Here is a 25,521-nt window from a genome sequence, read left to right as displayed (position 1 = left end):
TTTCCACACATCTCTCTTACCCTTACGTTACTTACTCGATCAAACCACCTCACACCACACATTGTCCTCAAACATCTCATTTCCAGCACATCCATCCTCCTGCGCACAACTCTATCCATAGCCCACGCCTCGCAACCATACAACATTGTTGGAACCTCTATTCCTTCAAACATACCCATTTTTGCTTTCCGAGATAATGTTCTCGACTTCCACACATTCTTCAAGGCTCCCAGAATTTTCGCCCCCTCCCCCACCCTATGATCCACTTCCGCTTCCATGGTTCCATCCGCTGCCAGATCCACTCCCAGATATCTAAAACACTTTACTTCCTCCAGTTTTTCTCCATTCAAACTCACCTCCCAATTGACTTGACCCTCAACCCTACTGTACCTAATAACCTTGCTCTTATTCATATTTACTCTTAACTTTCTTCTTTCACACACTTTACCAAACTCAGTCACCAGCTTCTGCAGTTTCTCACATGAATCAGCCACCAGCGCTGTATCATCAGCGAACAACAACTGACTCACTTCCCAAGCTCTCTCATCCCCAACAGACTTCATACTTGCCCCTCTTTCCAAAACTCTTGCATTCACCTCCCTAACAACCCCATCCATAAACAAATTAAACAACCATGGAGACATCACACACCCCTGCCGCAAACCTACATTCACTGAGAACCAATCACTTTCCTCTCTTCCTACACGTACACATGCCTTACATCCTCGATAAAAACTTTTCACTGCTTCTAACAACTTGCCTCCCACACCATATATTCTTAATACCTTCCTCAGAGCATCTCTATCAACTCTATCATATGCCTTCTCCAGATCCATAAATGCTACATACAAATCCATTTGCTTTTCTAAGTATTTCTCACATACATTCTTCAAAGCAAACACCTGATCCACACATCCTCTACCACTTCTGAAACCACACTGCTCTTCCCCAATCTGATGCTCTGTACATGCCTTCACCCTCTCAATCAATACCCTCCCATATAATTTACCAGGAATACTCAACAAACTTATACCTCTGTAATTTGAGCATTCACTCTTATCCCCTTTGCCCTTGTACAATGGCACTATGCACGCATTTCGCCAATCCTCAGGCACCTCACCATGAGTCATACATACATTAAATAACCTTACCAACCAGTCAACAATACAGTCACCCCCTTTTTTAATAAATTCCACTGCAATACCATCCAAACCTGCTGCCTTGCCGGCTTTCATCTTCCACAAAGCTTTTACTACCTCTTCTCTGTTTACCAAATCATTTTCCCTAACCCTCTCACTTTGCACACCACCTCGACCAAAACACCCTATATCTGCCACTCTATCATCAAACACATTCAACAAACCTTCAAAATACTCACTCCATCTCCTTCTCACATCACCACACTTGTTATCACCTCCCCATTTGCGCCCTTCACTGAAGTTCCCATTTGCTCCTTTGTCTTACGCACTTTATTTACCTCCTTCCAGAACATCTTTTTATTCTCCCTAAAATTTAATGATACTCTCTCACCCCAACTCATATATATATATATATATATATATATATATATATATATATATATATATATATATATATATATATAAGAGTGAGTGCTCAAATTACAGAGGTATAAGTTTGTTGAGTATTCCTGGTAAATTATATGGAAGGGTATTGATTGAGAGGGTGAAGGCATGTACAGAGCATCAGATTGGGGAAGAGCAGTGTGGTTTCAGAAGTGGTAGAGGATGTGTGGATCAGGTGTTTGCTTTGAAGAATGTATGTGAGAAATACTTAGAAAAGCAAATGGATTTGTATGTAGCATTTATGGATCTGGAGAAGGTATATGATAGAGTTGATAGAGATGCTCTGTGGAAGGTATTAAGAATATATGGTGTGGGAGGAAAGTTGTTAGAAGCAGTGAAAAGTTTTTATCGAGGATGTAAGGCATGTGTACGTGTAGGGAGAGAGGAAAGTGATTGGTTCTCAGTGAATGTAGGTTTGCGGCAGGGGTGTGTGATGTCTCCATGGTTGTTTAATTTGTTTATGGATGGGGTGGTTAGGGAGGTAAATACAAGAGTTTTGGAAAGAGGGGCAAGTATGAAGTCTGTTGGGGATGAGAGAGCTTGGGAAGTGAGTCAGTTGTTGTTCGCTGATGATACAGCGCTGGTGGCTGATTCATGTGAGAAACTGCAGAAGCTGGTGACTGAGTTTGGAAAAGTGTGTGGAAGAAGAAGGTTAAGAGTAAATGTGAATAAGAGCAAGGTTATTAGGTACAGTAGGGTTGAGGGTCAAGTCAATTGGGAGGTGAGTTTGAATGGAGAAAAACTGGAGGAAGTGAAGTGTTTTAGATATCTGGGAGTGGATCTGGCAGCGGATGGAACCATGGAAGCGGAAGTGGATCATAGGGTGGGGGAGGGGGCGAAAATCCTGGGGGCCTTGAAGAATGTGTGGAAGTCGAGAACATTATCTCGGAAAGCAAAAATGGGTATGTTTGAAGGAATAGTGGTTCCAACAATGTTGTATGGTTGCGAGGCGTGGGCTATGGATAGAGTTGTGCGCAGGAGGATGGATGTGCTGGAAATGAGATGTTTGAGGACAATGTGTGGTGTGAGGTGGTTTGATCGAGTGAGTAACGTAAGGGTAAGAGAGATGTGTGGTAATAAAAAGAGCGTGGTTGAGAGAGCAGAAGAGGGTGTTTTGAAGTGGTTTGGGCACATGGAGAGGATGAGTGAGGAGAGATTGACCAAGAAGATATATGTGTCGGAGGTGGAGGGAACAAGGAGAAGAGGGAGACCAAATTGGAGGTGGAAGGATGGAGTGAAAAGGATTTTGTGTGATCGGGGCCTGAACATGCAGGAGGGTGAAAGGAGGGCAAGGAATAGAGTGAATTGGAGCGGTGTGGTATACCGGGGTTGACGTGCTGTCAGTGGATTGAATCGGGGCATGTGAAGCGTCTGGGGTAAACCATGGAAAGCTGTGTAGGTATGTATATTTGCGTGTGTGGACGTATGTATATACATGTGTATGGGGGGGGGTTGGGCCATTTCTTTCGTCTGTTTCCTTGCGCTACCTCGCAAACGCGGGAGACAGCGACAAAGTATAATATATAATAATAATATATATATTTTGATGCACGAGACCGGGTTATAGTGATGGGTGATTTGAATGCAAAGGTGAGTAATGTGGCAGTTGAGGGAATAATTGGTATGCATGGGGTGTTCAGTGTTGTAAATGGAAATGGTGAAGAGCTTGTAGATTTATGTACTGAAAAAGGACTGATGATTGGGAATACCTGGTTTAAAAAGCGAGATATACATAAGTATACTTATGTAAGTAGGAGAGATGGCCAGAGAGCGTTATTGGATTACGTGTTAATTGACAGGCGTGCGAAAGAGAGACTTTTGGATGTTAATGTGCTGAGAGGTGCAACTGGAGGGATGTCTGATCATTATCTTGTGGAGGCTAAGGTGAAGATTAGTATGGGTTTTCAGAAAAGAGGAGTGAATGTTGGGGTGAAGAAGGTGGTGAGAGTAAGTGAGCTTGGGAAGGAGACCTGTGTGGGGAAGTACCAGGAGAGACTGTGTACAGAATGGAAAAAGGTGAGAACAATGGAAGTAAGGGGAGTGGGGGAGGAATGGGATGTATTTAGGGAATCAGTGATGGATTGCGCAAAAGATGCTTGTGGCATGAGAAGAGTGGGAGGTGGGCTGTTTAGAAAGGGTAGTGAGTGGTGGGATGAAGAAGTAAGAGTATTAGTGAAAGTGAAGAGAGAGGCATTTGGACGATTTTTGAAGGGAAAAAATGCAATTGAGTGGGAGAAGTATAAAAGAAAGAGACAGGAGGTCAAGAGAAAGGTGCAAGAGGTGAAAAAAAGGGCAAATGAGAGTTGGGGTGAGAGACTATCAGTAAATTTTAGGGAGAATAAAAAGATGTTCTGGAAGGAGGTAAATAGGGTGCGTAAGACAAGGGAGCAAATGGGAACTTCAGTGAAGGGCGTAAATGGGGAGGTGATAACAAGTAGTGGTGATGTGAGAAGGAGATGGAATGAGTATTTTGAAGGTTTGTTGAATGTGTCTGATGACAGAGTGGCAGATATAGGGTGTTTTGGTCGAGGTGGTGTGCAAAGTGAGAGGGTTAGGGAAAATGATTTGGTAAACAGAGAAGAGGTAGTAAAAGCTTTGCGGAAGATGAAAGCCGGCAAGGCAGCAGGTTTGGATGGTATTGCAGTGGAATTTATTAAAAAAGGGGGTGACTGTATTGTTGACTGGTTGGTAAGGTTATTTAATGTATGTATGACTCATGGTGAGGTGCCTGAGGATTGGCGGAATGCGTGCATAGTGCCATTGTACAAAGGCAAAGGGGATAAGAGTGAGTGCTCAAATTACAGAGGTATAAGTTTGTTGAGTATTCCTGGTAAATTATATGGGAGGGTATTGATTGAGAGGGTGAAGGCATGTACAGAGCATCAGATTGGGGAAGAGCAGTGCGGTTTCAGAAGTGGTAGAGGATGTGTGGATCAGGTGTTTGCTTTGAAGAATGTATGTGAGAAATACTTAGAAAAGCAAATGGATTTGTATGTAGCATTTATGGATCTGGAGAAGGCATATGATAGAGTTGATAGAGATGCTCTGTGGAAGGTATTAAGAATATATGGTGTGGGAGGCAAGTTGTTAGAAGCAGTGAAAAGTTTTTATCGAGGATGTAAGGCATGTGTACGTGTAGGAAGAGAGGAAAGTGATTGGTTCTCAGTGAATGTAGGTTTGCGGCAGGCGTGTGTGATGTCTCCATGGTTGTTTAATTTGTTTATGGATGGGGTTGTTAGGGAGGTAAATGCAAGAGTCTGGAAAGAGGGGCAAGTATGAAGTCTGTTGGGGATGAGAGAGCTTGGGAAGTGAGTCAGTTGTTGTTCGCTGATGATACAGCGCTGGTGGCTGATTCATGTGAGAAACTGCAGAAGCTGGTGACTGAGTTTGGTAAAGTGTGTGGAAGAAGGAAGTTAAGAGTAAATGTGAATAAGAGCAAGGTTATTAGGTACAGTAGGGTTGAGGGTCAAGTCAACTGGGAGGTGAGTTTGAATGGAGAAAAACTGGAGGAAGTGAAGTGTTTTAGATATCTGGGAGTGGATCTGTCAGCGGATGGAACCATGGAAGCGGAAGTGGATCATAGGGTGGGGGAGGGGGCGAAAATTTTGGGAGCCTTGAAAAATGTGTGGAAGTCGAGAACATTATCTCGGAAAGCAAAAATGGGTATGTTTGAAGGAATAGTGGTTCCAACAATGTTGTATGGTTGCGAGGCGTGGGCTATGGATAGAGTTGTGCGCAGGAGGATGGATGTGCTGGAAATGAGATGTTTGAGGACAATGTGTGGTGTGAGGTGGTTTGATCGAGTAAGTAACGTAAGGGTAAGAGAGATGTGTGGAAATAAAAAGAGCGTGGTTGAGAGAGCAGAAGAGGGTGTTTTGAAATGGTTTGGGCACATGGAGAGAATGAGTGAGGAAAGATTGACCAAGAGGATATATGTGTCGGAGGTGGAGGGAACGAGGAGAAGAGGGAGACCAAATTGGAGGTGGAAAGATGGAGTGAAAAAGATTTTGTGTGATCGGGGCCTGAACATGCAGGAGGGTGTAAGGAGAGCAAGGAATAGAGTGAATTGGAGCGATGTGGTATACAGGGGTTGACGTGCTGTCAGTGGAGTGAATCAAGGCATGTGAAGCGTCTGGGGTAAACCATGGAAAGCTGTGTAGGTATGTATATTTGCGTGTGTGGACGTGTGTATGTACATGTGTATGGGGGGGGGTTGGGCCATTTCTTTCGTCTGTTTCCTTGCGCTACCTCGCAAACGCGGGAGACAGCGACAAAGTATATAAAAAAAAAATATATATATATATATATATATATATATATATATATATATATATATATATATATATATAATCCCCTATCCCTGGGGATAGGGGATTAAGAATACTTCCCACGCATTCCTCACGTGTCGTAGAAGGCGACTAAAGGGGACGGGAGCAGGGGGCTAGAAACCCTCCCCTCCTTGTATTTTAACTTTCTAAAGGGGGAAACAGAAGAAGGAGTCACGCGAGGAGTGCTCATCCTCCTCGAAGGCTCAGATTGGGGTGTCTAAATGTGTGTGGATGTAACCAAGATGAGAAAAAAGGAGAGATAGATAGTATGTTTGAGGAAAGGAGACTGGATGTTTTGGCTCTGAGTGAAACGAAGCTAAAGGGTGAAGGGGAAGAGTGGTTTGGGAATGTCTTGGGAATAAAGTGGGGTGAGAGGACAAGAGCAAGGGAAGGAGTAGCACTACTCCTGAATCAAGAGTTGTGGGAGTATGTGATAGAGTGTAAGAAAGTAAATTCTAGATTGATATGGGTAAAACTGAAAGTTGATGGAGAGAGATGGGTGATTATTGGTGCATATGCACCTGGGCATGAGAAGAAAGATCATGAGAGGCAAGTGTTTTGGGAGCAGCTGAATGAGTGTGTTAGTGGTTTTGATGCACAAGACCGGGTTATAGTGATGGGTGATTTGAATGCAAAGGTGAGTAATGTGGCAGCTGAGGGAATAATTGGTATACATGGAGTGTTCAGTGTTGTAAATGGAAATGGTGAAGAGCTTGTAGACTTATGTGCTGAAAAAGGACTGGTGATTGGGAATACCCGGTTTAAAAAGCGAGATATACATAAGTATACATATGTAAGTAAGAGAGATGGACGAGAGAGCGTTATTGGATTACGTGTAAATTGATAGATGCGCGAAAGAGAGACTTTTGGATGTTAATGTGCTGAGAGGTGCAACTGGAGGGATGTCTGATCATTATCTTGTGAAAGCGAAGGTGAAGATTTGTGGGGGTTTTCAGAAAAGAAGAGAGAATGTTGGGGTGAAGAGAGTGGTGAGAGTAAGTGAGCTTGGGAAGGATACTTGTGTGAGGAAGTAGCAGGAGAGACTGAGTACAGAATGGAAAAAGGTGAGAACAAAGGAGGTAAGGGGAGTGGGGAAGGAATGGGATGTATTTAGGGAAGCAGTGATGGATTGCGCAAAAGATGCTTGTGGCATGAGAAGCGTGGGAGGTGGGTTGATTAGAGAAGGTAGTGAGTGGTGGGATGAAGAAGTAAGATTATTAGTGAAAGAGAAGAGAGAGGCATTTGAACGATTTTTACAGGGGAAAAAATGCAAATGAGAGGGAGAGGTATAAAAGAAAGAGACAGGAGGTCAAGAGAAAGGTGCAAGAGGTGAAAAATAGGGCAAATGAGAGTTGGGTGAGAGAGTATCATTAAATTTCAGGGAGAATAAAAAGATGTTCTGGAAGGAGGTAAATAAAGTGCGTAAGACAAGGGAGCAAATGGGAACTTCAGTGAAGGGGGCTAATGGGGAGGTGATAACAAGTAGTGGTGATGTGAGAAGGAGATGGAGTGAGTATTTTGAAGGTTTGTTGAATGTGTTTGATGATAGAGTGGCAGATGTGGGGAGTCTTGGTCGAGGTGGTGTGCAAAGTTAGAGGGTTAGGGAAAATGATTTGGTAAATAGAGAAGAGGTAGTAAAAGCTTTACGGAAGATGAAAGGCGGCAAAGCAGCAGGTTTGGATGGTATTGCAGTGGAATTTATTAAAAAAAGGGGGTGACTGTATTGTTCACTGGTTGGTAAGGTTATTTAATGTATGTATGATTCATGGTGAGGTGCCTGAGGATTGGCGGAATGCTTGCAGAGTGCCATTGTACAAAGGCAAAGGGGATAAGAGTGCTCAAATTACAGAGGTACAAGTTTGTTGAGTATTCCTGGTAAATTATATGGGAGGGTATTGATTGAGAGGGTGAAGGCATGTACAGAGCATCAGATTGGGGAAGAGCAGTGTGGTTTCAGAAGTGGTAGAGGATGTGTGGATCAGGTGTTTGCTTTCAAGAATGTATGCAAGAAATACTTAGAAAAACAAATAGATTTGTATGTAGCATTTATGGATCTGGAGAAGGCATATGATAGAGTTGATAGAGATGCTCTGTGGAAGGTTTTAAGAATATATGGTGTGGGAGGCAAGTTGTTAGAAGCAGTGAAAAGTTTTTATCGAGGATGTAAGGCATGTGTACATGTAGGAAGAGAGGAAAGTGATTGGTTCTCAGTGAATGTAGGTTTGCGGCAGGGGTGTGTGATGTCTCCATGGTTGTTTAATTTGTTTATGGATGGGGTTGTTAGGGAGGTGAATGCAAGAGTTTTGGAAAGAGAGGCAAGTATGCAGTCTGTTGTGGATGAGAGAGCTTGGGAAGTGAGTCAGTTGTTGTTCGCTGATGATACAGCACTGGTGGCTGATTCATGTAAGAAACTGCAGAAGCTAGTGACTGAGTTTGGTAAAGTGTGTGAAAGAAGAAAGTTAATAGTAAATGTGAATAAGAGCAAGGTTATTAGGTACAGTAGGGTTGAGGGTCAAGTCAATTGGGAGGTAAGTTTGAATGGAGAAAAGCTGGAGGAAGTGAAGTGTCTTAGATATCTGGGAGTGGATCTGGCAGCGGATGGAACCATGGAAGCGGAAGTGAATCATAGGGTGGGGGAGGGGGCGAAAATTCTGGGAGCCTTGAAGAATGTTTGGAAGTCGAGAACATTATCTCGGAAAGCAAAAATGGGTATGTTTGAAGGAATAGTGGTTCCAACAATGTTGTATGGTTGCGAGGCATGGGCTATGGATAGAGTTGTGCGCAGGAGGGTGGAGGTGCTGGAAATGAGATGTTTGAGGACAATATGTGGTGTGAGGTGGTTTGATCGAGTAAGTAATGTAAGGGTGAGAGAGATGTGTGGAAATAAAAAGAGTGTGGTTGAGAGAGCAGAGGAGGGTGTTTTGAAATGGTTTGGTCACATGGAGAGAATGAGTGGGGAAAGATTGACCAAGAGGATATATGTGTCCGAGGTGGAGGGAACGAGGAGAAGTGGGAGACCAAACTGGAGGTGGAAAGATGGAGTGAAAAAGATTTTGAGTGATCAGGGCCTGAACATGCAGGAGGGTGAAAGGTGTGCAAGGAATAGAGTGAATTGGAACGATGTGGTATACCGGGGTCGACGTGCTGTCAATGGATTGAACCAGGGCATGTGAAGTGTCTGGGGTAAACCATGCAAAGTGTGTCGTGCCTGGATGTGGAAAGGGAGCTGTGGTTTCGGTGCATTATTACATGACAGCTAGAGACTGAGTGTGAACGAATGGGGCCTTTGGTGTTTTTCCTAGTGCTACCTCGCACACATGAGGGGGAGGGGGTTGTTACTCCATGTGTGGCAAGGTGGCGATGGGAACAAATAAAGGCAGACAGTATGAATTCTGTACATGTGTATATATGCATATGTCTGTGTGTGTATATATATGTGTACATTGAGATGTATAGGTATGTATATTGTGCGTTTGTGGACATGTATGTATATACATGTGTATGTGGGTGGGTTGGGCCATTCTTTCGTCTGTTTCCTTGCGCTACCTCGCTAACACGGGAGACAGCGACAAAGCAAAACAAAAGCAAATATAAATAAAATATAAATCTTTCCACCTCCAATTTGGTCTCCCTCTTCTCCTCGTTCCCTCCATCTCCGACACATATATCCTCTTGGTCAATCTTTCCTCACTCATTCTCTCCATGTGCCCAAACCATTTCAAAACACCCTCTTCTGCTCTCTCAACCACGCTCTTTTTATTTACACACATCTCTCTTACCCTTACGTTACTTACTCGATCAAACCACCTCACACCACACATTGTCCTCAAACATCTCATTTCCAGCACATCCATCCTCCTGCGCACAACTCTATCCATAGCCCACGCCTCGCAACCATACAACATTGTTGGAACCACTATTCCTTCAAGCATACCCATTTTTGCTTTCCGAGATAATGTTCTCGACTTCCACACATTCTTCAAGGCTCCCAGAATTTTCGCCCCCTCCCCCACCCTATGATCCACTTCCACTTCCATGGTTCCATCCACTGCCAAGTGCACTTTAGTGTAATAATCACATCATCAGGGGAGACAGAAGAGAGAAATATAACAGTCAGTTGATATACAACAAAGAGATGTAGCTAAGATGCCATTTGGTAAACATGTGATTATCCAAGACAGACAATGAGCTTATCATAAGATTATTATGTGGACAAGAAGGTGAATTGTATACAAATTCTATCAACAATAAAGTTATCCAATTTGTATAGACCTTCACTAATATCAGGGATATAATTCTTTGGGTATTTAATAATAGAAGATTCAATGATATTTCTCATGGTACTGGAGTTAGAGTTAATAACTGAGATGGCATTACTCCAGTCAATACAATTATCATAATATTCAGTGTGATTAAACAAGGCATTTCATTCTTGTCCTGTTCTTATACTATATTTATGTTGCTTAAGTCTAACAGAAAGATCCTTATTATCATATCATTATTATCATCTATTTATATATATATTGGGGTGTCTAAATGTGTGTGGATGTAACCAAGATGAGAAAAAAGGAGAGATAGGTAGTATGTTTGAGGAAACGAACGTGGATGTTTTGGCTCTGAGTGAAACGAAGCTCAAGGGTAAAGGGGAAGAGTGGTTTGGGAATGTCTTGGGAGTAAAGTAAGGGGTTAGTGAGAGGAAAAGAGCAAGGGAAGGAGTAGCACTACTTCTGAAACAGGAGTGGTGGGAGTATGTGATAGTGTAAGAAAGTAAACTCTAGATGGATATGGGTAAAACTGAAAGTGGATGGAGAGAGATGGGTGATTATTGGTGCATATGCACCTGGGTATGAGAAGAAAGATCATGAGAGGCAAGTGTGTTGGGAGCAGCTGAGTGAGTGTGTTAGTAGTTTTGATGCACAAGACCGGGTTATAGTGATGGGTGATTTGAATGCAAAGGTGAGTAATGTGGCAGCTGAGGGAATAATTGGTGTACATGGGGTGTTCAGTGTTGTAAATGGAAATGGTGAAGAGCTTGTAGATTTATGTGCTGAAAAAGGACTGGTGACTGGGAATACCTGGTGTAAAAAAGAGAGATATACATAAGTATATGTATGTAAGTAGAAGAGATGGCCAGAGAGTGTTATTGGATTACGTGTTAATTGACAGGCACGCCAAAGAGAGACTTGTGGATGTTAATGTGCTGAAAGGTGCAACTAGAAGGATGTCTGATCATTATTTCGTGGAGGCGAAGGTGAAGATTTGTAGAGGTTTTCAGAAAAGAAGAGAGAATGTTCGGTGAAGAGAGTGGTGAGAGTAAGTGAGCTTGGGAAGGAGACTTGTGTGAGGAAGTACCAAGAGACTGAGTACAGAATGGAAAAAGGTGAGAACAAAGGAGGTAAGGGGAGTGGGGGAGGAATGGGATGTATTTAGGGAAGCAGTGATAGCTTGTGCAAAAGATGCTTCTGGCATTAGAAGCGTGAGAAGTGGGCAGATTAGAAAGGGCAGTGAGTGGTGGGATGAAGAAGTAAGATTATTAGTGAAAGAGAAGAGAGAGGTGTTTGGGTGATTTTTGCGGGGAAATAATGCAAATGAGTGGGAGATGTATAAAAGAAAGAGGCACGAGGTCAAGAGAAAGGTGCAAGAGGCAAAAAAGAGGGCAATTGAGAGTTGGGGTGAGAGAACATCATTAAATTTTAAGGAGAATAAAAAGATGTTTTGGAAGGAGGTAAATAAAGTGCATAAGACAAGGGAACAAATGGGAACATCAGTGAAGGGGGGTAATGGGGAAGTGATAACAAGTAGTGATGATGTGAGAAGGAAATGGAGTGAGTATTTTGAAGGTTTGTTGAATGTGTTTGATAATAGAGTTGCAGATATAGGGTGTTTTGGTCAAGGTGGTGTCCAATGTGAGAGGGTTAGGGAGAATGATTTGGTAAACAGAGAAGAGGTAGTAAAAGCTTTGTGGAAGATGAAAGCCGGCAAGGCAGCGGGTTTGGATAGTATTGCAGTAGAATTCATTAAAAAGGGGGGTGACTGTATTGTTGACTGGTTGGTAAGGATATTTCCACATATATATATGTCTATATATATGTCTATGTATGTATATGTATGTATGTTGAAATGTACAGGTATGTATATGTGGGTGTGTGGGAGCTCATTTATTTACATATGTATGTGGGTGGGTTGGGCCATTTCTTTTTTTGTCTCTTTCCTTGCACTACCTCGCAAACATGGGAGAAAGCTACTAAGTATAAAAAAATATATTATTTTTATTTCCTTATTATACTTTGATACTGTCTCCCATGTTAGCAAGGTAGCGCAAGGAAACAGACGAAAGAATGGCCAAACCCACCTACATACACATGTATATACATAAATGCCCATACATGCACATATACATACCTATACATTTCAACATATACATACATGTCCATACACAGACATATGCACACAAGTACATATTCATACATGCTATCTCTCCTATTCACAGAGGGAGTCACGTGGGGAGTGCTCATCCTCCTTGAAGGCTCAGACTGGGGTGTCTAAATGTGTGTGGATGTAACCAAGATGAGAAAAAAGGAGAGATAGGTACTATGTTTGAAGAAGGAACCTAGATGTTTTGGCTCTGAGTGAAACGAAGCTCAAGGGTAAAGGGGAAGAGTGGTTTGGGAATGTCTTGGGAGTAAAGTCAGGGGTTAGTGAGAGGGCAAGAGCAAGGGAAGGAGTAGCAGTACTCCTGAAACAGGAGTGGTAGGAGTATGTGATAGTGTAAGAAAGTAAACTCTAGATTGATATAGGTAAAACTGAAAGTTGATGGAGAGATATGGGTGATTATTGGTGCATATGCACCTGGGCATGAGAAGAAAGATCATGAGAGGCAAGTGTTTTGGGAGCAGCTGAGTGAGTATGTTAGTAGTTTTGATGCACGAGACCAGGTTATAGTAATGGGTGATTTGAATGCAAAGGTGAGTAATGTGGCAGTTGAGGGAATAATTGGTATACATGGGGTGTTCAGTGTTGTAAATGGAAATGGTGAAGAGCTTATAGATTTATGTGCTGAAAAATGACTGGTGATTGGGAATACCTGGTTTAAAAAGAGAGATATACATAAGTATATGTATGTAAGTAGGTGAGATGACCAGAGAGCGTTACTGGATTATGTGTTAATTGATATGCGCACGAAAGAGAGACTTTTGGATGTTAATGTGCTGAGAGGTGCAACTGGAGGGATGTCTGATCATTATCTTGTGGAGGCGAAGGTAAAGATTAGTAGAGGTTTTCAGAAATGAAGAGAGAATGTTCGGGTGAAGAGAGTGTTGAGAGTAAGTGAGCTTGGGAAGGAGACTTGTGTGAGGAAGTACCAAGAGAGACTGAGTACAGAATGGAAAAAGGTGAGAACAAAGGAGGTAAGGGGAGTGGGGGAGGAATGGGATGTATTTAGGAAGCAGTGATGGCTTGCACAAAAGATGCTTGTGGCATGAAAAGCATGGGAGGTGGGCAGATTAGAAAGGGTAGTGAGTGGTGGGATGAAGAAGTAAGATTATTAGTGAAAGAGAAGAGAGAGGTGTTTGGGTGATTTTTTCTGGGGAAATAATGCAAATGAGTGGGAGATGTATAAAAGAAAGGGGCAAGAGGTCAAGAGAAAGGTGCAAGAGATGAAAAAGGGGGCAAATGAGAGTTGGGGTGAGAGAGTATCATTAAATTTAAGGGAAAATAAAAATCCTCCCCTCCTTGTATTTTTTTAACTTTCTAAAATGGGAAACAGAAGAAGGAGTCACGCGGGGAGTGCTCATCCTCCTCGAAGGCTCAGACTGGGGTGTCTAAATGTGTGTGGATGTAACCAAGATGTGAAAAAAGGAGAGATAGGAAGTATGTTTGAGGAAAGGAACCTGGATGTTTTGGCTCTGAGTGAAACGAAGCTCAAGGGTAAAGGGGAAGAGTGGTTTGGGAATGTCTTGGGAGTAAAGTCAGGGGTTAGTGAGAGGACAAGAGCAAGGGAAGGAGTAGCACTACTCCTGAAACAGGAGTTGTGGAAGTATGTGATAGAATGTAAGAAAGTAAATTCTCAATTAATATGGGTAAAACTGAAAGTTGATGGAGAGAGGTGGGTGATTATTGGTGTATATGCACCTGGGCATGAGAAGAAAGATCATGAGAGGCAGGTGTTTTGGGAGCAGCTGAATGAGTGTGTTAGTGGTTTTGATGCACGAGACCGGGTTATAGTGATGGGTGATTTGAATGCAAAGGTAAGTAATGTGGCAGTTGAGGGAATAATTGGTATACATGGGGAGTTCAGTGTTGTAAATGGAAATGGTGAAGAGCTTGTAGATTTATGTGCTGAAAAAGGACTGGTGATTGGGAATACCTGGTTTAAAAAGCGAGATATACACAAGTATACGTATGTAAGTAGGAGAGATGGCCAGAGAGCGTTATTGGATTACGTGTTAATTGACAGGCGCGCGAAAGAGACTTTCGGATGATAATGTGCTGGGAGGTGCAACTGGAGGGATGTCTGATCATTATCTTGTGGAGGCTAAGGTGAAGATTTGTATGGGTTTTCAGAAAAGAAGAGTGAATGTTGGGGTGAAGAGGGTGGTGAGAGTAAGTGAGCTTGGGAAGGAGACTTGTGTGAGGAAGTACCAGGAGAGACTGAGTACAGAATGGAAAAAGGTGAGAACAATGGAAGTAAGGGGAGTGGGGGAGAAATGGGATGCATTTAGGGAATCAGTGATGGATTGCGCAAAAGATGCTTGTGGCATGAGAAGAGTGGGAGGTGGGTTGATTAGAAAGGGTAGTGAGTGGTGGGATGAAGAAGTAAGATTATTAGTGAAAGAGAAGAGAGAGGCATTTGGACGATTTTTGCAGGGAAAAAATGCAATTGAGTGGGAGATGTATAAAAGAAAGAGACAGGAGGTCAAGAGAAAGGTGCAAGAGGTGAAAAAGAGGGCAAATGAGAGTTGGGGTGAGAGAGTATCATTAAATTTTAAGGAGAATAAAAAGATGTTCTGGAAGGAGGTAAATAAAGTGCGTAAGACAAGGGGGCAAATGGGAACTTCAGTGAAGGGCGCAAATGGGGAGTTGATAACAAGTAGTGGTGATGTGAAAAGGAGATGGAATGAGTATTTTGAAGGTTTGTTGAATGTGTTTGATGATAGAGTGGCAGATGTAGGGTGTTTTGGTCGAGGTGGTGTGCAAAGTGAAAGGGTTAGGGAAAATGATTTGGTAAACAGAGAAGAGGTAGTAAAAGCTTTGCGGAAGATGAAAGCCGGCAAGGCAGCAGGTTTGGATGGTATTGCAGTGGAATTTATTAAAAAATGGGGTGACTGTATTGTTGACTGGTTGGTATGGTTATTTAATGTATGTATGACTCATGGTGAGGTGCCTGAGGATTGGTGGAATGCGTGCATAGTGCCATTGTACAAAGGCAAAGGGGATAAGAGTGAGTGCTCAAATTACAGAGGTATAAGTTTGTTGAGTATTCCTGGTAAATTATATGGGAGGGTATTGATTGAGTGGGTGAAGGCATGTACAGAGCATCAGATTGGGGAAGAGCAGTGTGGTTTCAGAAGTGGTAGAGGATGTGTGGATCAGGTGTTTGCTTTGAAGAATGTATGTGAGAAATACTTAGAAAAGCAAATGGATTTGTATGTAGCATTTATGGATCTGGAGAAGGCATATGATAGAGTTGATAGAGATGCTCTGTGAAAGGTATTAAGAATATATGGTGTGGGAGGCAAGTTGTTAGAAGCAGTGAAAAGTTTTTATCGAGGATGTAAGGCATGTGTACGTGTAGGAAGAGAGGAAAGTGATTGGTTCTCAGTGAATGTAGGTTTGCGGCAGGGGTGTGTGATGTCTCCATGGTTGTTTAATTTGTTTATGGATGGGGTGGTTAGGGAGGTAAATGCAAGAGTTTTGGAAAGAGGGGCAAGTATGAAGTCTGTTGGGGATGAAAGAGCTTGGGAAGTGAGTCAGTTGTTGTTCGCTGATGATACAGCGCTGGTGGCTGATTCATGTGAGAAACTGCAGAAGCTGGTGACTGAGTTTGGTAAAGTGTGTGGAAGAAGAAAGTTAAGAGTAAATGTGAATAAGAGCAAGGTTATTAGGTACAGTAGGGTTGAGGGTCAAGTCAATTGGGAGGTGAGTTTGAATGGAGAAAAACTGGAGGAAGTGAAGTGTTTTAGATATCTGGGAGTGGATCTGGCAGTGGATAGAACCATGGAAGCGGAAGTGGATCACAGGGTGGGGGAGGGGGCGAAAATTCTGGGAGCCTTGAAGAATGTGTGGAAGTCGAGAACATTATCTCGGAAAGCAAAAATGGGTATGTTTGAAGGAATAGTGGTTCCAACAATGTTGTATCGTTGCGAGGCGTGGGCTATGGATAGAGTTGTGCGCAGGAGGATAAATGTGCTGGAAATGAGATGTTTGAGGACAATGTGTGGTGTGCGGTGGTTTGATCGAGTAAATAACGTAAGGGTAAGAGAGATGTGTGGAAATAAAAAGAGCGTGGTTGAGAGAGCAGAAGAGGGTGTTTTGAAATGGTTTGGGCACATGGAGAGAATGAGTGAGGAAAGATTGACCAAGAGGATATATGTGTCGGAGGTGGAGGGAACGAGGAGAAGAGGGAGACCAAATTGGAGGTGGAAAGATGGAGTGAAAAAGATTTTGTGTGATCGAGGCCTGAACATGCAGGAGGGTGAAAGGAGGGCAAGGAATAGAGTGAATTGGAGCGATGTGGTATACCGGGGTTGACGTGCTGTCAGTGGATTGAATCAAGGCATGTGAAGCGTCTGGGGTAAACCATGGAAAGCTGTGTAGGTATGTATATTTGCGTGTGTGGACGTATGTATATACATGTGTATGGGGGTGGGTTGGGCCATTAACATATATGGCAATGAAGGGGATAAAGATGACAAATTTTTGATAAGAGTAATGTTACCTTTCAACAACAACTTCATGGACTTATCAAAACACATAAACAAAATTTTCCAGCAAGACCTATAGTGAGTTCAGTAGGCTCCATCACATATAAATTATCAAAATGGTTAGTTTCCTTATTAAGCCCTTTAGTAGGTAAGGTATCAAATTCTAATATCATGAACAATGTAGATTTAGTCAACAAGCTAAACAATAACAACATTAATTTTGATTTCAAACTAGTTAGCTTTGATGTTTCCTCACTTTTCACTAAAGTTCCAGTTGATGACCTTTTAGAATATTTATTTGATGTCTTGGATGATATTCAATTACCTGTTTCAAAGTCTAATTTTATTGAACTGATAAAATTGTGTATAAAAGACTGTGTATTTCAATTTAATGGAGATTATTAAGCTCAAAAATTTGGTATGGCAATGGGTAACCCTCTTTCACCTGTACTTAGTAATCTTTATATGGAATTTTTTGAAACAAAATTACTAAAGGATATCTTACCTACTAATGCAATTTGGTTTAGGTATGTAGATGATGTTCTTTGTGTTTGGCCAACAGATGAAAATTTACAAATATTTCTCCCCTTACTTAACAATTTAGTACCTTCCATCAAATTTACTGTAGAAAATGAAAATAATGGTATGTTACCATTTTTAGATTGCATGATCCATAGACAAGGAAACAAGTGTAAGTTTAGCATATACAGAAAACCCACCAATGTATGCTCATATATCCATTATTACTCATCTCAACATGACAGAGTTAAATTATCATCATTTCAATCTATGTTCCTAAGGGCATTACGTATTTGCAGTCCAGAGTTTATTGATGATGAGTTTGAGAAGATATATTCTATTGGATCTGAGTTAAAGTACCCTAGATCTTTCATTGATAAATCCCTTAAGTTAGCAAAGAAATCATTTTATAGAGTTGAGCCCAAACCTCCCATTAACACCAAGAATCTTTTAGTTCTCCCTTTTAATAATAATTTCACTTTGCTTCCCATGTTGCTTAAATCCTTTAATGTAAATGTTGCCTTTAGCAACAATAATACTATAAAGAATATCTTAATCAGGAATTCACCAGAAAATTCTCTTGGTTGCATCTATAAAGTTCCTTGTGGAAACTGTGATAAATTTTATGTTGGTCAGAATGGTAAGGATCCTTCTGTTAGACTTAAGCAACATAAATATAGTATAAGAACGGGACAGGAATCAAATGCCTTGTTTAATCATGTTAAAAACTATGATCATTGTATTGACTGGAGTAACGCCATCTCAGTTGTTAACTCTAACTCTATTACCAAGAGAAATATCATTGAATCTTCTATCATTAAACACACAAAGAATTATAATCTTAATATTAGTGATGGTCTGTACAAATTAGATAACTTTATTGTTGATAAGATTTGTAAAATGATAAGTTTATGAACGCTCGTTGTATGTTTTGGACAATCACATGTTTACCAAATGGCGTCCTAGCTTCGTCTCTTCGATGTATATCAACTGACTGTTATAGTTCTCTCTTGTTTCTCCCCTGATGATGTGATTATTACACGAAAGTGCACTTGGGAACTTTTCGTGTTTCATTTTCCCCGTGGACTCATAGGAATATCTTGATCACGTGCAAAATTGTGATCCTTTCCAATATATATATATATATATATTTTTTTTTTTTTCATACGATTCGCCATTTCCCGCATTTGCGAGGTAGCGTTAAGAACAGAGGACTGGGCCTTAGAGGGAAAATCCTCACCTGGCCCCCTTCTCTGTTCCTTCTTTTGGAAAATTAAAAAAAAACGAGAGGGGAGGATTTCCAGCCCCCCGCTCCCTCCCCTTTTAGTCGCCTTCTACGACATGCAGGGAATACGTGGGAAGTATTCTTAATCCCCTATCCCCAGGGATAATATATATATATATATATATATATATATATATATATATATATATATATATATATATATATATATATATATTTATTTATTTATTTATTCATTTATTTTGCTTTGTCGCTGTCTCCCACGTTAGCAAGGCAGGACAAGAAAAATGACAAAAGAAATGGCCCAACCCACCCACATACACATGCATACACACACACGTCCACACACACACAAATATACATACCCACACATCTCAACATATACATATATATATACACACAGACATATACATATATACACATGTACATAATTCATACTGTCTGCCTTTATTCATTCCCATCGCCACCCCGCCACACATGAAATAACAACCCCCTCCCCCCCCTCATGCACATATATATATATATATATATATATATATATATATATATATATTTCTTTTCTTTCATACTATTCGCCATTTCCCGCATTAGCGAGGTAGCGTTGAGAACAGAGGACTGGGCCCTTGAGGGAATATCCTCACCTGGGCCCCTTCTCTGTTCCCTCTTTTGGAAAAAAAAAAAAAAAAAAAAAAAAAAAAAAAAAAATATATATATATATATATATATATATATATGTCTTGGGAGTAAAGTCAGGGGTTAGTGAGAGGACAAGAGCAAGGGAAGGAGTAGCACTACTCCTGAAACAGGAGTTGTGGGAGTATGTGATAGAATGTAGGAAAGTAAATTCTCGATTAATATGGGTAAAACTGAAAGTTGATGGAGAGAGATGGGTGATTATTGGTGCATATGCACCTGGGCATGAGAAGAACGATCATGAGAGGCAAGTGTTTTGGGAGCAGCTGAATGAGTGTGTTAGTGGTTTTGATGCACAAGACCGGGTTATAGTGATGGGTGATTTGAATGCAAAGGTGAGTAATGTGGCAGTTGAGGGAATAATTGGTATACTTGGGGTGTTCAGTGTTGTAAATGGAAATGGTGAAGAGCTTGTAGATCTATGTGCTGAAAAAGGATTGGTGATTGGGAATACCTGGTTTAAAAAGCGAGATATATATAAGTATACGTATGTAAGTAGTGAAAGCTTTGCGGAAGATGAAAGCCGGCAAGGCAGCAGGTTTGGATAGTATTGCAGTGGAATTTATTAAAAAAGGTGGTGACTGTATTGCTGACTGGTTGGTAAGGTTATTTAATGTATGTATGACTCATGGTGAGGTGCCTGAGGATTGGCGGAATGCGTGCATAGTGCCATTGTACAAAGGCAAAGGGGATAAGAGTGAGTGCTCAAATTACAGAGGTATAAGTTTGTTGAGTATTCCTGGTAAATTATATGGAAGGGTATTGATTGAGAGGGTGAAGGCATGTACAGAGCATCAGATTGGGGAAGAGCAGTGTGGTTTCAGAAGTGGTAGAGGATGTGTGGATCAGGTGTTTGCTCTGAAGAATGTATGTGAGAAATACTTAGAAAAGCAAATGTATTTGTATGTAGCATTTATGGATCTGGAGAAGGCATATGATAGAGTTGATAGAGATGCTCTGTGGAAGGTATTAAGAATATATGGTGTGGGAGGAAAGTTGTTAGAAGCAGTGAAAAGTTTTTATCGAGGATGTAAGGCATGTGTACGTGTAGGAAGAGAGGAAAGTGATTGGTTCTCAGTGAATGTAGGTTTGCGGCAGGGGTGTGTGATGTCCCCATGGTTGTTTAATTTGTTTATGGATGGGGTTGTTAGGGAGGTAAATGCTAGAGTTTTGGAAAGAGGGGCAAGTATGAAGTCTGTTGGGGATGAGAGAGCTTGGGAAGTGAGTCAGTTGTTGTTCGCTGATGATACAGCGCTGGTGGCTGATTCATGTGAGAAACTGCAGAAGCTGGTGACTGAGTTTGGTAAAGTGTGTGGAAGAAGAAAGTTAAGAGTAAATGTGAATAAGAGCAAGGTTATTAGGTACAGTTGGGTTGAGGGTCAAGTCAATTGGGAGGTGAGTGTGAATGGAGAAAAACTGGAGGAAGTGAAGTGTTTTAGATATCTGGGAGTGGATCTGGCAGCGGATGGAACCATGGAAGCGGAAGTGGATCATAGGGTGGGGGAGGGGGCGAAAATTCTGGGGGCCTTGAAGAATGTGTGGAAGTCGAGAACATTATCTCGGAAAGCAAAAATGGGTATGTTTGAAGGATTAGTGGTTCCAACAATGTTGTATGGTTGCGAGGCGTGGGCTATGGATAGAGTTGTGCGCAGGAGGATGGATGTGCTGGAAATGAGATGTTTGAGGACAATGTGTGGTGTGAGGTGGTTTGATCGAGTGAGTAACGTAAGGGTAAGAGAGATGTGTGGAAATAAAAAGAGCGTGGTCGAGAAAGCAGAAGAGGGTGTTTTGAAGTGGTTTGGGCACATGGAGAGGATGAGTGAGGAAAGATTGACCAAGAGGATATATGTGTCGGAGGTGGATGGAGCAAGGAGAAGAGGGAGACCAAATTGGAGGTGGAAAGATGGAGTGAAAAAGATTTTGTGTGATCGGGGCCTGAACATGCAGGAGGGTGAAAGGAGGGCAAGAAATAGAGTGAATTGGAGCGATGTGGTATACCGGGGTTGACGTGCTGTCAGTGGATTGAATCAAGGCATGTGAAGCATCTGGGGTAAACCATGGAAAGCTGTGTAGGTATGTATATTTGCATGTGTGGACATATGTATATACATGTGTATGGGGGGGGGTTGGGCCATTTCTTTCGTCTGTTTCCTTGCGCTACCTTGCAAACGCGGGAGACAGCGACAAAGTATAAAAAAAAAAAAGAAAAAAAAAAATGTAAGTAGGAGAGATGGCAAGAGAGCGTTATTGGATTACGTGTTAATTGACAGGCGCGCGAAAGAGAGACTTTAGGATGTTAATGTGCTGAGAGGTGCAATTGGAGGGATGTCTGATCATTATCTTGTGGAGGCTAAGGTGAAGATTTGTATGGGTTTTCAGAAAAGAAGAGTGAATGTTGGGGTGAAGAGGGTGGAGAGAGTAAGTGAGCTTGGGAAGGAGACTTGTGTGAGGAAGTACCAGGAGAGACTGAGTACAGAATGGAAAAAGGTGAGAACAATGGAAGTAAGGGGAGTGGGGGAGGAATGGGATGTATTTAGGGAATCAGTGATAGATTGCGCAAAAGATGCTTGTGGCATGAGAAGAGTGGGAGGTGGGTTGATTAGAAAGGGTAGTGAGTGGTGGGATGAAGAAGTAAGATTATTAGTGAAAGAGAAGAGAATGGCATTTGGACGATTTTTGCAGGGAAAAAATGCAATTGAGTGGGAAATGTATAAAAGAAAGAGACAGGAGGTCAAGAGAAAGGTGCAAGAGGTGAAAAAGAGGGCAAATGAGAGTTGGAGTGAGAGAGTATCATTAAATTTTAAGGAGAATAAAAAGATGTTCTGGAAGGAGGTAAATAAAGTGCGTAAGACAAGGGAGCAAATGGGAACTTCAGTGAAGGGCACAAATAGGGAGGTGAAAACAAGTAGTGGTGATGTGAGAAGGAGATGGAGTGAGTATTTTGAAGGTTTGTTGAATGTGTCTGATGATAGAGTGGCAGAAATAGGGTGTTTTGTTCGAGGTGGTGTGCAAAGTGAGAGGGTTAGGGAAAATGATTTGGTAAACAGAGAAGAGGTAGTAAAAGCTTTGCGGAAGATGAAAGCCGGCAAGGCAGCAGGTTTGGATGGTACTGCAGCGGAATTTATTAAAAAAAGGGGGTGACTGTATTATTGACTGGTTGGTAAGGTTATTTAATGTATGTATGACTTAAGGATGAGGTGGCTGAGGATTGGCGGAATGCGTGCATAGTGCCATTGTACAAAGGCAAAGGGGATAAGAGTGAGTGCTGAAATTACAGAGGTATAAGTTTGTTGAGTATTCCTGGTAAATTATATGGGAGAAGGGTATTGATTGAGAGGGTGAAGGCATGTACAGAGCATCAGATTGGGGAAGAGCAGTGTGGTTTCAGAAGTGGTAAAGGATGTGTGGATCAGGTGTTTGCTTTGAAGAATGTGAGAAAAATACTTAGAAAAGCAAATGGATTTGTATGTGGTTGAGAGAGCAGAAGAGGGTGTTTTGAAATGGTTTGGGCACATGGAGAGAATGAGTGAGGAAAGATTGACCAAGAGGATATATATGTCGGAGGTGGAGCGAACGAGGAGAAGAGGGAGACCAAATTGGAGGTGGAAAGATGGAGTGAAAAAGATTTTGTGTAATCGGGGACTGAACATGCAGGAGGGTGAAAGGAGGGCAAGGAATAGAGTGAATTGGAGCGATGTGGTATACCGGGGTTGACGTGCTGTCAGTGGATTGAATCAAGGCATGTGTATGGGGGTGGGTTGGGCCATTTCTTTCGTCTGTTTCCTTGCGCTACCTCGCAAACGCGGGAGACAGCGACAAAGCAAAAAAAAAAAAAAAAAAAAAAAATATGTATTATATATATATTATATATTATACAGTAGGGTTGTGGGTCAAGTCAATTGGGAGGTGAGTTTGAATGGAGAAAAACTGGAGGAAGTGAAGTGTTTTAGATATCTGGGAGTGGATCTGGCAGCGGATGGAACCATGGAAGCGGAAGTGGATCATAGGGTGGGGGAGGGGGCGAAAATTCTGGGGGCCTTGAAGAATGTGTGGAAGTCGAGAACATTATCTTGGAAAGCAAAAATGGGTATGTTTGAAGGAATAGTGGTTCCAACAATGTTGTATGGTCGCGAGGCGTGGGCTATGGATAGAGTTGTGCGCAGGAGGATGGATGTGCTGGAAATGAGATGTTTGAGGACAATGTGTGGTGTGAGGTGGTTTGATCGAGTGAGTAACGTAAGGGTAAGAGAGATGTGTGGAAATAAAAAGAGCGTGGTTGAGAGAGCAGAAGAGGGTGTTTTGAAGTGGTTTGGGCACATGGAGAGAATGAGTGAGGAAAGATTGACCAAGAGGATATATGTGTCGGAGGTGGAGGGAACGAGGAGAAGAGGGAGACCAAATTGGAGGTGGAAAGATGGAGTGAAAAAGATTTTGTGTGATCGGGGCCTGAACATGCAGGAGGGTGAAAGGAGGGCAAGGAATAGAGTGAATTGGAGCGATGTGGTATACCGGGGTTGACGTGCTGTCAGTGGATTGAATCAAGGCATGTGAAGCGTCTGGGGTAAACCATGGAAAGCTGTGTAGGTATGTATATTTGCGTGTGTGGACGTATGTATATACATTGTGTATGGGGGGATTTGGGCCATTTCTTTCGTCTGTTTCCTTGCGCTACCTCGCAAATGCGGGAGACAGCGACAAAGTATAATATAGAAAAAAAATATTTATGGATCTGATATATTTACCCCTGGGAATAGGGGATTAAGAATACTTACCACGTATTCCCTGCATGTCATAGAAGGCAACTAAAAGGGGAGGGAGCGGGGGGCTGGAAATCCTCCCCTCTTGTTTTTTTTTTCAATTTTCCAAAAGAAGGAACAGAGGGAGCCAGGTGAGGATATTCCAAAAAAGGCCCAGTCCTCTGTTCTTAACGCTACCTCGCTAACGCGGGAAATGGTGAATAGTTAAAAAAAAAAAAAAGATATATAAATATATATATTTTTTTTTTTGCTTTGTCGCTGTCTCCTGCGTTTGCGAGGTAGCGCAAGGAAACAGACGAAAGAAATGGCCCAACCCACCCCCATACACCTGTATATACATACGTCCACACACGCAAATATACATACCTACACAGCTTTCGATGGTTTACCCCAGACGCTTCACATGCCTTGATTCAATCCAGTGACAGCACATCAACCCCGGTATACCACATCGCTCCAATTCACTCTATTCCTTGCCCTCCTTTCACCCTCCTGCATGTTCAGGCCCCTCTTCTCCTCGTTCCCTCCACCTCCGACACATATATTCTCTTGGTCAATCTTTCCTCACTCATTCTCTCCATGTGCCCGAACCATTTCAAAACACCCTCTTCTGCTCTCTCAACCACGCTCTTTTTATTTCCACACATCTCTCTTACCCTTACGTTACTTACTCGATCAAACCACCTCACACCACACATTGTCCTCAAACATCTCATTTCCAGCACATCCATCCTCCTGCGCACAACTCTATCCATAGCCCACGCCTCGCAACCATACAACATTGTTGGAACCACTATTCCTTCAAACATACCCATTTTTGCTTTCCGAGATAATGTTCTCGACTTCCACACATTCTTCAAGGCTCCCAGAATTTTCGCCCCCTCCCCCACCCTATGATCCACTTCCGCTTCCATGGTTCCATCCGCTGCCAGATCCACTCCCAGATATCTAAAACACTTCACTTCCTCCAGTTTTTCTCCATTCAAACTCACCTCCCAATTGACTTGACCCTCAACCCTACTGTACCTAATAACCTTGCTCTTATTCACATTTACTCTTAACTTTCTTCTTTCACACACTTTACCAAACTCAGTCACCAGCTTCTGCAGTTTCTCACATGAATCAGCCACCAGCGCTGTATCATCAGCGAACAACAAATGACTCACTTCCCAAGCTCTCTCATCCCCAACAGACTTCATACTTGCTCCTCTTTCCAAAACTCTTGCATTCACCTCCCTAACAACCCCATCCATAAACAAATTAAACAACCATGGGGACATCACACACCCCTGCCGCAAACCTACATTCACTGAGAACCAATCACTTTCCTCTCTTCCTACACGTACACATGCCTTACATCCTCGATAAAAACTTTTCACTGCTTCTAACAACTTTCCTCCCACACCATATATTCTTAATACCTTCCACAGAGCATCTCTATCAACTCTATCATATGCCTTCTCCAGATCCATAAAT

General features: G+C 42.1%; 1 protein-coding gene across 2 annotated transcripts in view; it reads right to left on the bottom strand.

The window, feature by feature from the left end:
- Positions 1–25,521, bottom strand: part of LOC139750904 (TAF5-like RNA polymerase II p300/CBP-associated factor-associated factor 65 kDa subunit 5L) — a 233,290-nt gene that overhangs the window by 158,589 nt on the left and 49,180 nt on the right. The window lies entirely within an intron of this gene.

The sequence above is a fragment of the Panulirus ornatus genome, chromosome 10 (assembly GCF_036320965.1).
Source record: "Panulirus ornatus isolate Po-2019 chromosome 10, ASM3632096v1, whole genome shotgun sequence".
Classification (NCBI taxonomy): Eukaryota; Metazoa; Arthropoda; class Malacostraca; order Decapoda; family Palinuridae; genus Panulirus; species Panulirus ornatus.
Note: the sequence above shows the minus strand (reverse complement) of the source record. Positions and strands in the feature narration are given on the sequence as shown.